The sequence below is a fragment of the Hyposmocoma kahamanoa genome, unplaced genomic scaffold (genome assembly GCF_003589595.1).
Source record: "Hyposmocoma kahamanoa isolate Upper Pololo Valley unplaced genomic scaffold, ASM358959v1 92, whole genome shotgun sequence".
NCBI classification, from domain to species: Eukaryota; Metazoa; Arthropoda; class Insecta; order Lepidoptera; family Cosmopterigidae; genus Hyposmocoma; species Hyposmocoma kahamanoa.
In genome coordinates this window covers 10,726,293-10,743,120 of record NW_020654748.1, presented here as the reverse complement: position 1 = coordinate 10,743,120, position 16,828 = coordinate 10,726,293, and the positions used below count along the sequence as shown (strand labels likewise).

Below are 16,828 nucleotides of genomic sequence, written 5' to 3'. Positions count from 1 at the left end.
GTGACAGATGCAACTGAGACTTAAGGTAAGAAAAAGGTATACCCGTAACACATACTTTTCCACCTTCATGATTGTTCTAGATTTTTTACATGAGTTGAACGAGGCTGAACTTTCAGCTCTTGTTAAGATTGCATAGCAAAATATTAGAAGTACTTGTTTTGTGACGAGACGAACAAGTCGTGCACCTGATGGTAAGCGACACGCCTGTCCATAGCAACTGCAGTGCCACTCAGAGCTTTAAATGCAAAGTTCTGAGGGACACTGCCACTGCGCCTGTCACCCTGAGACATAAGTTGACAAGTCCCATGTGCCTGGAATTTTACCAGCTCCCTTACCCTTCAAAACCGGAACGTAGTAAGCTCACGTTACTGCTGGCGGCTTAGATACGTAAGGTGGCAGTACTTCCCTGGACAAACTCTTTCCCAAGGGCTCTACTGTAACTAATTACCTTTAAAGGGACTATCAATAGAAGTACAAGTTCATACTAAAGACAATTTTGAACTTTAAAAGCGGAACTACGGCGTAATAAAAACCTGATTATCATATTTAACGTGTACGATATTTAATAAAACAATAGTCGACAAAAATTGTAATCACCTTTACATGTTACATGTAAAAAAGAATACAATCCGAACCGATGACTTATTGAAGATAAACATGCGAATATGGGTCAAACGAATAAACTGTGTAACAATATAAAATTACTCGTGATTTTGTATTTTTAGAAATGGTTTAATAACGTAATATTAAGGTGAGGTATTTAAATATGAATAAAATAAGGACAGACGCAGAAAATTCGACACAGATCCGACGACGACAAGCGCCCTTGCAAATTTTGGATAAATACGAATTTAATAATAGGGCTTCCCTTGAAAACCTTAATTTGGCGAGTTCTCTGTAGTATTTAAAGAGAAATATCTCCATATAAAAATTATATCTAAAGTTAGATTTTAGCCTGTTTGCAGGAGTTTATATGGTCGGACAAAGTATATCCCTATCGTGTAACAAGTTAGCACATTCTTTAGACAATATCCATAATATCAATATCAATATGGAATGCTCTACCGGCATCTCTCTGTATTTCCCGAAAAGTACTATTTGGGGCTATTCAAGGCTAGAGTGAATAGGCATTTTTTAGGCAAACGCGTCCCATCGTCGGTCACATCGTCGCTTAACATCAGGTGAGATTGTGGCCAAGCGTGTGTCTATTATATATATATAAAAAAAAAATATCCTTACGTGTAGCGTATATTTTTTGTAAGACCGTTATTTAAAAATGAATACCTAAACCATTCTTCTTCTCCGATGACGCGCCTTAATAATAAGTAAAGCGATAACATTTGACTGAAAGAAATGCCTAAAATGTAGATTTCTTGCGAACAGAAAAAAAAATTACACGACGTATACACGATTTGGATCTGGAAAAAGGTTCATTTATTAAACAAATCAAAAAAATATTGTTACTAAGACCTTTCTAAGCATTTCATTGTAGAAAATGATATGTAGGTAACTAAATAAATAAGGATCCACATTAAATTAACAGAGACGATATTAAAACGTTTATTTATCTTTAAATAGCCTGCTATGCATACACATTTCGTGTATATAATTGTCTACTTAACACATGATAAAACTTTAACCCACTTACGGCTGAAAATCATAAAATAAAAAACAAATATTTTATTACTGATGCTTAGACGGTTCGAACATGTGGAGAGAATGAATGAAAGAAGATTTAAGAAATGATGAAGACAGAAGCTCCTAAGTCCAAGACCGAATCCTAAAGAAAGGCCCGAGTCAAGTGCACCCTTAACCGAGGCGTGTAAAATATATCATATAAATATTTTGAAGTTAATGCACATTGAATATTATTTTATTTGATAGAATTTTTTTTCATAACATTTCACTGAATACGTGAGGCGCACTATAAGTTTCTGGAATGAATAAGAAAAAAATACTATAAATGGTCAGAAATAAGAAAAAAAAAATTAAATTAATAAATTCAAAATTAATCTTTTAGACCTTGGGAGTGGCGAGACTCTAAAATAGATAACAATAATAATAATAATAATATTTTTATTCATCATCATAGGTCGAAAAGTACATAATAATATTGGCATAGTTTTGATGTTATATATTTCTTAAAAGTTTCTCTATGATGCACCATTTGGTATACAAATATTGCAAACATAATTAATTATTGACATTGACAGTAAAAAATAACCAAAAAAATAATAATAATTTCAAGTATTTCATATTGTTAATACTATGCAAGAATGTCAAATTTAATTATTATGGTCCATACTAGTTAATAAGATTGAAACCAATTCATTCGTCAAAAACAAAATTAATTACTAATGTCAATCCGCGACGTAGGCCTCGTCAGGTGAATAAGATTAAGTTATAATGCTATTCAAGAAATCGTTGATGTCATTGTAACATTTATCTATTAATAAATTACTCAACACATTTTGGAACTTACGCTTCTCAAGTGATTTTATACGATCTGGAATATTATATATGACCGATGCAAGTTGAACAACACTCTTTCTGAGTAGAGTTGTTTTGCAGATCTTTGTGCACAATACCTGTGGCCTTAGACGTAAGTTACGATTTTGTACCGCGGGTCTAATTGTGAAGAAATTTGGGTTCATTTTGACAAATTTAGAGATTTTTAGTACATACAGGCAAGGAAAAGTCAACAGCCTTAGAGACTTAAATAAAAGACGACAGCTTTCCGTATATTTTAGTCCATAAATTGCTCGTATACATCGTTTTTGAGCTCTAAAAATTGTATGGCTGTAGGTAGAGTTGCCCCAAAATATGATGCCGTATCTTAAAGTTGATCCTACGAAACCATGATACGCCTTAATAATCGTTTGCCGGTCCACCGTTTTTGATAATTTATACAAAGAGTAAGAGAATTGGTAGAGTTTGGCACAAACGTTTTGAAAGTGAGATTCAAATGACATGTTTTTGTCTATACTTGCTCCAAGGAGTAGCGTCAACCTTCGCTAGGCAAATATTACCATATTTAACACTTATATCTAGTATACTCAATCTTAGTTCAAAATGCATTATTCTTGTTTTATTTAAATTTATCTTTAAATTATTATTATCCATCCAGGCTTTAAGACTTTTGAGAGTAGCGTTAATTTCATTTTCATAATGTTCGTAATTATTGTTTAAGCATTCAACAATTACTGTGCTATCGTATGCAAATAATATTACTGGATATTTAGTATTTTTTGGCATTTCATTAATATATGTTAAGAATAGTAGAGGGCCCAGTATGCTACCTTGAGGTACTCCATATTTCACGATACTACATTTCGATCTGAACTTTCTGACTTTAGTACTATTGGCACATATTTGTTAATACTGGTATCAATTTGCCAAATAAGACTTTTATATGTTTCAGGGCGTTCCCTCGGATCCCATAGTGATCAAGTTTTTTTTCATAATATACAATGGTCCACGTGGTCAAAAGTCCTTGTCATGTCCATAAAAATAGCGCAGGTGGGAATTCTTTTATCTAAGTTCGTGTTAATCTTGTACATTAGTTCATAGGTAGCTACATTAATAGACACATTTTTTCTAAGCCCTTTCTGTTTTTTAGTTAAGATATTGTGCTTGTCCAAGAAATCATACAAATTTTGGTACATAACTTTCTCAAAGATTTCCCAAAATATAGGAAGTACAGCCACTGGGCGATAATTTCTTCTGTCATCTTTATCACCCTTTTTATATAAAGGTACAACAACTACTGCCAGTTTCAAGTTATCCGGGTAGATACCTCTATCAATACTTATCGACTCATCCGTAGAACAAAGATCTATGTGCAAGACTACTTGTTAATTAATAAATTCTCAAAACATCTTTACATAAGCCTTAGTTGAGTAACGAAATTATTCTAGAAACGTACTTATTCTCTTTTCACTATATAATCACATCGGACTCTGTTCTTCGGATGAGTCGTTATGTTAATAATATGAGCCAATATTAGGCTTGCTACATTTTTCACAACTACTGCACAAATGTCATCAAATCCGAGGCTGAAGGTATTTTTAGCGACAGAATTATTCTTTCCACGTCATGCGGTGATTTTATTGATGAATAAATGAATGAATTTATTGTTTCTCAAAATATTCTCCGATAGCGTTAATGCACTTTCTCATACGAATGAACCAATTTTGAAAATATTTATGCCACTCCTCCGTGACAATCTCTGAATCATATTTTTCATACTCTTCGACAGCCTCTTCAGGTGATGAAAATCGTTGACCGCGTAACTGGTTCTTAATTTTTGGAAATAAATAAAAGTCACAAGGTACCAGGTCGGGACTGTAAGCGGGATGGCTCATAAGTTCAACGTTGTTCACCGTCAAAAATTCATTTGTCTGTCTGGCCGTGTGAGAACTGGCATTATCATGGTGCAAGATGATCCGGCCGGCGAATAAGTTCAACGTTGTTCACCTTCAAAAATTCATTGCCGTGTGAAAACTGGCATTATCGTGGTGCAAGATGATAAGGCGTTTACGGTTATTTTTACGGAGTTTGTCAATAACTTCCGGCAAACAAATGGTCGTGTACCAATCACTATTCACGGTACAACGATTCTCCAAAGCAACAGTAGCCACGTGTCCAGTTTTACCAAAAAAGAAGCAATCATCCGCTTAGAGGCACTTTACACGCGCGCCACTTTGAATGAATGCATGAATGAATGAATGAAATATTCTTTATTGCACATAAAATTACAATTAAAATACAATACAATAGCTTAAGTATAATAGTAGTAGTAAGTTAATGTGCAACAGGCGACTTTATTGATATGTAGCATTTTCTTCCAGGCAACCTTAGGATAGACATTTCGGATATGCAAAACGGGGTGCAACCAAAGAATATCATCATAAGTACATTACATAATAAGTAATAATAATAATATATACATATCGGTAGATAGATATACATATACATACAAATAATAATAATATTAATACATACATAACAATAAATACACAATAATATTAAATGCTTATATACTTTTAAAGGAAAAAGAAAAATGAAGTATAAATATAGGAAATAAATGAAAGGATAGTAGAGGACAGACGAAATTTAGGAGTTGAGGAAGTGATCCTTGACACGTTGTTTGAAGGAATCAAGAGAAAGGGATTGTCGAATCGATTCAGGAAGAGAATTCCAATATCTGATCGCAGAAATGGTAAAATAGTTGAAATATAAGTTAGAGGTATGAGAGGGCAAGTTTAGTATGAGAGTATCAGAGGAGCGAAGAGGACGGCAGAGAATAGAAGAGTGGAAAGTAAAGCGATCGTTAAGATAAGAAGGCGTAAAGGGATAGAATAGAATTTAATAGAGAAGTGAAAGGATATGAAGATCTCTACGCCGATGGATGGCAGCCATTTAAGTTATGCGCGAAATTGGGAGACATGGCCAAATTTACGAAATCCGAAGATGAAGATATGTGTTAGGTACACACATATTTTAGAGCCGTTCCAATTTATTGAACAATTATAAGTTGTAATTATAAACCTTAGTTTACATAACTAAATAGATTATTAAACTGAAATAAATTTGACCTAAAACATGTTAGGAAATGCAAACAAATTCTGTTCTACTTTTTCATATACTAACCGCGAAAGATGTTTATCAGGATAGAAAGGAAGGCTGTCGCCTCTTCTGCCCCGAAGGGAAAAGGGTGAGGTGAGGGATGAAGTATATGTATTTTTTAAATTCAAACTCTGAATGGAGAATCGAAAATTTACTTACCCTATCCTGTATCACCCATAACTCTCGTCTAAATGCAGAATGGAATGCTCTCTTGAAATTTTCATCATATCTATAAAGAAATAAACAACTATTAATATGTCTTCGGTGCAATATAAGTTTCTCAAGTACGCATATAGGTCCCTACAGATCTTTTAATTTAAATAGGTGTCTGTAACATGTTCTTTAATTTACCTAAGTAATATTGGGAAGGACTTGATATACATTTTAAGACTTTCGTGGATACTCAATAATCAAAATCAAAACGTATTATCACTTCATTGATTTAATGCAATAACGCAGTATTGCAAAATACTAAAATTTTACTAAGCAATTGTATGCTTAGTTGTGCGGGCTAAGTGTACAGTAACGAGCAGAGCAAGCAGAACTTTATAATAATAATAATAATAATAATAATAACGCTCACACTCAACATAGCCCCGCACTAGGGAAACCCTGTGTCGCGGGTGCCATGGACACACACATAGACAACCACAAATTACACCCAAACTCACGAGAGAAATAAATGTAGGCCATACAAATATTTCTCCCAGCCCGGGAATCGAACCTGGGACCTCTGCGTGGCCGTCCGGCATGGTAACCGTTCGGCCACGGAGGCAGTTTTATCGTGAGTAAAGCACCTATTTATGTCAATTTCTTTTATTACGAAAGAAGATGGGCGCTTAATGCGTGATCTTTATCATATTATGATAAAGTTCGCTTGCTCTGCTCGTTACTGTCGCTTAGTCCAAAATGGTAGTATTCTGCAATACTGCGTTATTGTATAAACGCAATATATTAGATTATTATATACTGCGACCGGCAACGAATGTAATGAATAAATGAAATGACTGTAGTATTCTCCTTGGAATCGAGAAACGTATTTCGAAACAGAACTATATGCAACACTTATTTATTAAATGCTTGATTGATGGTGGCAATGATAAAACTAGTTTTCCAGCACTAGTCGAAGAGTAAGTTCATATCATAAATAAGAATACATTTTTAAATAATAGGTACCGAATCCCATACCTCTTAACCCGTTCATGGACAATAACGGCGTTTACCATAAAATTAAATAACAGAATGTGATAATACGGGGTACCCCGTTTCGCTGTGGATCTCATGAACCAACTATCGGTTTTATAGTGCGATTTCCAAGTGCATTCTGTGTAGTTACCTCCTACTTCTTCTCTGTAGAGAAGTATCAACAACGTATTGACAAAATTCAAAGGTACGGTGGATACCGATGTTTTTTGTATAAAGTGACACAAGTATACGTCATTGCCATTGAACTTTCTAACAGCAAAAATAAGTTTTACTAACTTTTTTCTCTAAAATGTTTTTAGTACTAATTCGATATGACACAACGGCAATCATAGCCGTACTTTCCATGTACTTCCTTTTATACAAGAAAAAAAAGTAATGATATTTTGGAGTGCGATACTGCCCATGATTACGTTATCTCGATCAAAGTATCGCAATCTCGAGTTTCCTAGTCTGCAGTAGCCAGTCACTGACCAGACAAGGGAAGTAATTTGCAATGTCAGCCTCTTATCCTGTTAGAACCAGCCTAACAAGTATCTACACACCACCACACAGCTTATGTCTACTAAACGAACTTATTGTGTTTAAGGACATACATAAAAACATAGAAGATAAGCCTTTTAGCAAACCGGTCCTACAACGTGGAAAACTGATTGTAACACTTCGTAGTTTTCATTTCAAGCGTATACTTTCCAATAATATATAGCATTCAATTTATATCAGAGAAAGATGACATGTCATAGGTACCTATATGAAAACTCCGTCACATACAAAGCAAGGGTGATGGCCTACGCGATCCTCTTCTTAGAGATCACTGGTATACCATAATAAACATATTGACATAATCGAAAGAGTGCAAAATAAGTTTAAAATATTGGAAATTCAAATAGTGAGTCAAATAGATTCGCCAACATATACGACTGCTCGTTTCCTGTCGGACATACTACTTCCTTTCACGGGTAAAACATCAAATTATGCGAGAGATTCTTCGTATTTTGTACAGTTGTTGGAAGGAGTACATGTTAGTGATAACGAGATATTGGTAAATTTTGAAGTTGTATCATTGTTTACAAATATACCGATAGAGGCCGTCCTTATGATTATATCTGATTTCGTAGTGTATTAATTGACCTGTCGGTTATATGAAGTTGATACAGTACACTCTGACGAGGGGATACTTCATGTGGAGGGGTGATTACTTCTTATAAATCGATAGCTCCAGTGGTGGCTAACATATTTATGGAATCGTAAGTCCCATTACTTTTATACTATAATTAATATTATAATGGTAGTAAACTTTGTCTATCGAACTAAATTGTTGTAAACATTACTGTAGACTATTTTGGCTAGTGTTTGGTTCATATGTCTTAATAATTAAATGTATTATATAATGCTGTATGTTTCGCAAATAAAGGTTAATATATAAATAAGTATATCTATATAAATATACATGTATATTAGATTATATATGTATTACACATGTTCAGTTTTACCACAAGATCTCAAATATTATATTTGAAAGTTAAGTACAAAGGCCATATGAATCAATGATTGACTGAGGACGTTTCTATAATACAATTTTTATTACAAAAGTTTTAAACTTCTAAGGAAATTACATCAAAATACAGAAGTTGCGTGCAGCACTGTACAGAATATAGAGATCGATCTCAATTGGTCAATTGTACGGTAGTTGTTTAGCATTCGACACCGATCGTAGGGTCAGACGTACAACATTCGTTGACTGACACGTGACTATACATATTGGGCAAGGTTTGATACTACTACAGGTCAGGTAGGTGATGTTACCTATATAAGTCATGTACATGTCACTTTACTCACTAAAGTACTATATTAATTGAAAGCTACTAAACTACAGTTCAAGAAGAACATTTATTTCTTCAAAATTGTCAGTATCATTATGTGTCAGCAACGTTTTAGACTTAGCACTGTAAGCTTTTTGTTTAATGTTAGTACATACATTCTATACTTTAGAATATATGTACTATATGACTAGGTATGTAGAAAGATTGTCTGCCAGAACATGGTGTATACTTTCCCGGTGCCATGAATTTACACTGATAAATATCGCCAGGGACCACAAAAACAGAGCCATCATCATCAACCTATTAATACGTCCCACTGCTGGGCACAGATCTTCTCCCAGGCGACGAGGATTTCCTTCACCAAAAAGCTAAATATCAAAGCTAAATTTCAAATTAAATTTCGCACATAAATTCCGAGAAACTCAAGAGGTGTGAATCCGGATTCGTATCCACGCTCTCTGTTTGAGAGGCGATAGGTCAAACCATTAGACTACTACGGCTGTCTCTGTAAACATGGCATAGGCAGAACACGTTTTTTTGGGTTTTCTTCTCAAATTGAATTAATACAAGATCAATAGTGTCACCTTGATCCGTCACAGTTGATTTTAACCGAAAATATTTAAGATATATTTTTTTAATTAAATAATACAAAAGTGCTCTTCTATATTTAATTGCTTATAACCAATAATCAACTTTAAAGACATCAATACGTTGACTGATTATAAAACAAATAGCAATCAGATGGACCTAAAAAAAAGAATTAAATCAAACATAATAACTTTGAAAGCCCCATTACACATAGCTCAAATTTAGATCTTAATTAAACAATTCAATTTTAGTTCCTAAGGAGAGTGCAAACTCGTAACTGAACATTATTTAATTTTGCTCATAAACCATAATTATGTTATATGCAACTGCCTCCGTGGCCGAAAGGTTACTATGCCGGACTGCCACGCAGAGGTCCAAGGTTCGATTCCCGAGCCGGGAGAAATATTTGTATGGCCTACATTTATTTCTCTCGTGAGTTTCAGTGTGTTAGACATAATTTTGACGAAGTAGTAAAATGACATTTACAGAGTCGCCAGTTTTCACAACATTTTAAATGGTCATGTAGTTGTTGTTGTCAGTTGAATTGAACGATTGCGAAAAAAGATAAAATTTTGATAGTTGGCTTACTAGTATCAAAATCAATTTTTATTACAATATACAATTTAACAAGAACAGGCGGTTTCTTAATATACTGTAACGGAACGTTATAACGTTATTTTTGAATAAACCATTTTTTAAATTTAAAAGTATTAAAAATTGAACACAAATATTTCTTCAAGTAATATATCATATTTTTTAAATAATAATTGATACTAAATATTATAACCACGATTTACCATAGACAAGGATGGTTAAATCTATAGCAGCCTACGTTGCATTTATGAATGATGAGGGACGCAGAGAGAGGGGCGCGGTAAACCGATACCGGCGCCGGCGGCGGCCGCCTGTGAGACAGCGCGTTATATGTATTTTTTTAAAGTAATACATTTTACACAAAGACTGCCTCCGCCAAACTGGAAACAGTTTGCTGGCGAGCACGCTCGTCCACAATTTTAAACCTACTTAATAACGAAACAAACGAAACAATAACAATAACGCACACACTCAACATAGCCCCGCACTAGGGGAAACCCTGTATCGCGGGTGCCATGGACACACACATTAGACAACAACAAATTACAGCCAAACTCACGAGATAATTTCTCCCGGCCCGGGAATCGAACCTGGGACCTCTGCGTGGTAGTCCGGCATGGTTACCGTTCGGCCACGGAGGCAGTTAAATAATTTCCCGTTAAATAATTAACGGCAAATATTTAAGAGGAAGCTGAGGAAAAATTCCTAATCTTCGATTTGATTTTAGAGGGGTAAATCCACTTAAAAGTTAAAAATAAAATATTGTACGAGTAACTACACGATATATTCAAGCATAGACGTTAATCAGAAACATAAAACAATAAAGTTTCCTCGATAGATACGTGAGGCGCACTATAAGTTTCCGGAATGAATAAGAAAAAATACTATAAATGGTCAGAAATTAATTTATTGTTTCTCAAAATATTCTCCGATAGCGTTAATGCACTTTTTCGTACGAATGAACCAATTTTGAAAATGTTTATACCACTACTCCGTGACAATCTCTGAAACATATTTTTCATACTCTTCGACAGCCTCTTCAGGAGATGAAAATCGTTGACCGCGTAACTGGTTCTTAATTTTTAGAAATAAATAAGTCACAAGGTGCCAGGTCGAGACAGTCGCGGGATGGCTCATAAGTTCAACGTTGTTCACCGTCAAAAATTCATTTGTCTGTCTGGCCGTGTGAGAACTGGCATTATCATGGTGCAAGATGATCCGGCGTTTACGGTTATTTTTACGGAGTTTGTCAATAAATTCCGGCAAACAAATGGTCGTGTACCAATCACTATTCACGGTACAACGATTCTCCAAAGCAACAGTAGCCACGTGTCCAGTTTTATTAAAAAAAGAAACAATCATCCGCTTAGAGACACTTTACACGCGCGCCACTTTGGTTGGTTTCGGCTCATCATGAAAGACTTATACGCTCGATTGCTACTTTGTTTTGGGATAGTAACTATAAATCCATGTTTCGTCACCTGTTACTATGTCCCACACCAAATTTGACGCCCCTTCATTGAATCTGGTAAGCATGGCATTACACCAAGTGAAACTAAAACTTTTTTAAATTAACCAACAATCAATTAGATCAAAATCATACTGTCATTTTTACAAATAATATATATTTATAATATGTAATGTAAAACATGTAAATGGTATCGTCATATCAATCGAGTGGCCCGCGAAAGCTGGAAAAAACTAATTTCAATGTTATTCTGCACATAATAAGAACTAAAATCGTCTGCACGGCCTTCGCTCTTATACCGGTGAATTTTCAATCAAGTGCGCTTGTGCATATGAAAATAATATTTTTTATTTTACCGTTCAACATAGGTAGGTAATTTCACAATTCAATTCACAAACTTACCTTCGACAATTAGCCATCACTTTAATGTTGAACTTTTTTTCTACTTTCTTCAGTCGTTTTAACGAATTTAGTTTGTTTCCCATATAGACAAATTAATTTAGATGAATAACGAGTTCTTAGGTTTTCGCGATTGTTACACATAGGAAATCGCGTATATTTGTTTTTTCAAACAAACCGACGTTTCGGGCCCTTTACACTTTACTATGGAACAAGAGAATTGTGGTACTTTAGCTTTCTTAGACGTTTTAATTAAAAGAAATCCTAATAACACCTTAGGCCATACTGTATTTCGAAAGAAAACCCATACAGATAGGTATCACAATGGTAATTCCCATCACCATCCTAGCCAGTTAGCAACCGTGGGCAAATCTTTGTTTCAGAGAGCACATGGTGTCTGCGACAGTAATCATCTGGCAGGGGAACTTCAGCATATAAAGCAAGTCCTACATGCGAATAAGTTGAGGATTCCACGCCAATGCAGGCCCCGTGTGAAACCACCAACAGTTGAGCGAAGACCTACCCTCTTACCTTACGTGAGAGGTGTTACAGACAAGATCGGAAGAGTCCTCAGGCGTACATCTATCAAGACCTATTTCAAGACCCTGATAAAGATTTCTCAGTTCCTGAGACCCGTGAAATGTAACATCCCCTTACAGGATGCAGGAGTTTACAAGCTTGACTGTGAGTGCGGTCTCTCTTATATTGGACAAACAAAGCGAAGTATTTGTACCCGCGTCAAAGAACATATAGCTGATGTCAAACACCGTCGCGTAAACAAGTCTGCAGTCTGCGAGCATGTCATAGATAAACCTACACATTCAATGAAGTTTGACAAGCCCCAGGTCCTTGCAAAAGAAGTCCGTTATCTACCCAGGATGCTGCGAAAGGCCATTGAAATTAAAAAACATCCTAATTTCAACAGGGAAAATGGTTTCTCCGTACCACCAGTTTGGAATCCAGTATTTCCTCTAATGAAAAATCCCAAACAAACATAAGACTGCAGTAAAAAAAGTATAATAAATTAAAACATATTAATTATGTTTTAATTTATTCTAATTTTATTATTAATTTTTAATTATTAATTAATAATAAATTGAAGTTAATAAAAATTCATTCAATAAAATAATTTGTAAAACTTAATATAGCGTAAATTGGAATGTTTTCTTTGTAAAATTAAAAATAAGGTATTTAATTAATAACTATTGTAACTATAGTGAAAAAATAAGGTGGTTTGCATCAATATTAGACATAACTGGTTGAAGACTGTACCACCTCAGTCAACCGTGACCATGGGACCTGTAAAGGGCCCGAAACGTCGGTTTATTTGAAAAAACAAATATACGCGATTTAAATCCGGAAAATAGTTATATTTCCTTAGATGAATAATCCCACATTTTCTTCAAATTGTACTTTAGAATTGGTGTTAGATATTTAAATACATAATACGTTTATTTGAATAAAGAAGTGTAATTAAAAAATTTTAAATAGAGTTGTATTCGACTACTTAAAAAATTTTAAGTAGTCGAATACAACTCTATGGCTTCAATGGTCGGCGATAAGCGCGCGAAAATTAATTACTTTTGATCAGTTTGCGCTGCGACGTACTGGTAGCGGGCGGCGAATGATAGGTGCGGGTAGCGGGGAGTGTGGGTGAAGCCAACGTCAAAACTTTTTTAACATGAGGGCTCTTAAGTGCTCCCATGGCAAAAAAGTTTTGACGTTGGCTACGCCCAAATTTGTGAAACAAATATATGCCTGAAGTTCGCGTGACATGCGACAGGAGATGTTGAATTTTGCGCATTAAAAGTACCAAATTCGGTTTAGCGGAATAACTCTAAAACTAAAGGGATTGAAAAAAAATCCGTAGTGGTATGTAGTTGTCGATCATGCATAAATATAATTAATTATCTAATTTTTGTCCTAATAACCTGTAGCATTTCGAGGATAAATCGAAAAAAATGTGAAAATTAGAGGTCATTTCGTGATTTTTATCTATCGAGGAAACTTTATTGTTTTATGTTTCTGATTAATGTATATGCTTGAATATATCGTGTAGTTACTCATACAATATTTTATTTTTAACTTTAAAGTGGATATACCCCTCTAAAATCAAATCGAAGATTAGGAACTTTTCCTCTGCTCCTTCTTAAGTGCATATCAAAAAACATAATACATATAAAATAATGTTCATTATTCAAATAACTTTCACATCTAAAAAAATATTTCACTACAAATAAAACAACTGTCTAACAAAACTAACATCAAAAATAATTTAAAAACATGTATCAAAACTAAACCTCGGCTAATTTGTCAGTGTACAACGAAAGTGTTCATTTATTAACAATAATATGGTTTACATAACAAAAATACTTATTGCACATCAATTTAAATTAACTCTAAACGAAATAACAATTGTTTTAACAAAATTACCGTAATTTTTCTCCAAAATCTATCCACAAATTATCTTCGTTTACTTTATACAATGAACCACGTAAACAAATATATTTATAACGAATAATACATATTGCAATAATTAAAAAATGTTATCTGATTTACTAAAAATAATCGGGACTTTTTATTGTTGTTCGTACAATATGTACAATATGCCCGAATAAAGAACAAGCTAGAACGCTGTGCAAATGAAACTGCCCTCATTTTTTCAAAAACTATAAATGCAAACAATCATGTTCTAGGGCTCGCGATGCGGCTCATTAATCCGGCTCAAAAATCATTTTTTTTAATCGGTTTTTTCTTATAAATTTGTGATCATGTGTTTGTTGTATGCCGGAAATATTAGATACGTATTTAGATGTTAGATATGCATTAAGATAAAATGTTACGCATTAATTTTAGTACATAATGCTAAATTTTTTTTTTTTTGATGTACATATTTTGATGTGCAATCAGTACTTTTGTTGGGGAAATGGCATATTTGGTTGCGAAAAAACTTGCTTTTTTGGTGAGCAGTTAAATACTACCCATAATTAACTACCCCAGCAGTGAGAAGTAGAAGTACTTCTCGTAGGTTAGACTTACTTATTAAACAAAACGACAATATTAGAATAATATATGAAATGCAAATTGATAGGTACTCATAGCAACAAAAGATTTACACATAGCTATAAAATTTTTTTTCAAACTGATGGTGATGAACTTTAGTGGTGAAGTCTAGGGAACCCTTTGTTTACATATGTACTTGCTTCCTTTTTCAGAAGCATGTGTTAAGTAGGATATAAGCACAGATCTATCAACTTATCTATCATGTCTCAATAAAAGCAACTAATGCTACCATGTTATAAATTTCAAATTAAGTCAGTTACTAGGTTTCACAACTCATGTGATGGAATAGTTGGTAAATCAATAAGTACTGTAAAATTACAATAAAGAGATTATTGTATCCTAAATATTTATTGTTGAACAATAGACAAGCGTAACAGAAATGTTTTACCAAATTTTCCATTCAACTTTATTATGTATTCCTAGCACAACTGTATTGAATTTAAAAAATATCAGTTTGGTAACACTTATTCTTAATTAGTCAATGTTTAAATATCTTGTGCAATGGTCGGAAAAAGGTGTTTCACATACATAGATACATGTATAAATATAGCTACTATAGTGATATAGAGTTGTTAAAAACACCAAATTTTAATTCATTACTTTTTCGAATTCCGGAAAATTACCTACTCATTTATGAATTCCGGAAAATTACCTACTCATTTATGAAGTCAAAGTTGGATTTTAAAGTAATTCTAGTGGTGCCATGTAAAAAAAATACAGTAGATAACTGATTTTTCATCATCATTATGTATAAGCATGGGCAGCTGCAGCAGCATAATTAGCATCTTCGTCATTATCATCATTTTAGTACCAGTAGAGCCCCTTGTGAAAGAGTTAGTTCAGGGAAGTAATGCCGCCATACCTATTTATTGCGCCATACAGGTTTACTGTAATAATGTAATGTAATAAAGTCAGTTATCTACTGCATTTGTTTTACATGCCACCACTAGAATTACTTTAAAATGCAACTTTGACTTGATAAATGAGTAGCTTTGTTCTACGATGCAGTAGAACCATTTCCGGAATAATGAATTAAAATTTCGTGGCTTTAACAACTCTATGTCACTCCTTGTAGCAATATCTATACATGTATCTATATATTTGAAACACCTTTTTCTGACGTAAGGTCATATGATTATGCATAGTTTTTATCCAAAGATCTTAATATTATATATTAACCAATAATCATATATACATACTAGCTGGTGCCCATGACTTTCTCTGTGTAGGATAAGTACTTCGAGCAGCATACTGTACTATTCAAATTTTCATACTTTTATTAGTTCTCCAAACAAATTTTCATCCCTTATATCACTACCTTTAAGAGTTATTTTTGTGATAAAAAGTAACCTATGTCCTTCTTCAAGGTCCCATCTATCTCTATACCAAAATTCATCAAAATTGATTCAGCGGCTTAGGCATGGAAACATAACAGACTACTTTCACATTTATAATATTAGTTTGGATTAGTTTGAATAATCATAGCAGTCAGCTGCTGTCATATTTGTTGTCCTTATTATAAACAACATTCTCGACATTTGTAGCCAAATTAGAGTTATTAACAAACCTGGAATCGCTTATCACACAGCAGTCTAGCTTGCAATTTAAGCTACTGTGAGTTACCCATTTTCTGAATGTATCCCTTAATCCCTTAATATGACACCAATATGTAAATTAGATGATCTTTTTGCAAAACATGTATACAACGTAAAAACTAACACTGAGTGATATAATACAACGTAATATAATATTCAAAATTAGCCGTTAACGAGGTTTAAAACTATAGTGAAAAGAAAACTTTATACTAAATGTTATTAAACAACTTCTGCGTAGTAATAGATTATAAAACAATAGTTTTGTAATCTGTTATTTCTTTGTTGAATTATTGAGTTCTGCGTACCAGATAACAAAAATGCGTGGTAGTGATCAGTTTTGCTCACCCAGGTAATCTCAATCTAAGATGTTTATATTAAATATTGTAATGATAAATGTATTCAAATGTATATTTACAAAAAGCAACCCCTAGAGTTTCTTGCTCATTCTTCTCGGGTGAATCTGCGTT

At 33.8% G+C, this 16,828-nt stretch overlaps 1 protein-coding gene across 1 annotated transcript in view; it reads right to left on the bottom strand.

Moving 5' to 3' along the window:
• LOC113236488 (cystinosin homolog) overlaps positions 1-5,805 on the bottom strand; it is a 72,565-nt gene extending 66,760 nt beyond the window's left edge. The window contains exon 1 of the mRNA XM_026472579.1: positions 5,788-5,805. The gene's annotated coding sequence lies outside the window, so the exon portion shown is untranslated. The remainder of the gene's footprint in view (positions 1-5,787) is intronic.
• Positions 5,806-16,828: the final 11,023 nt, after the last annotated feature.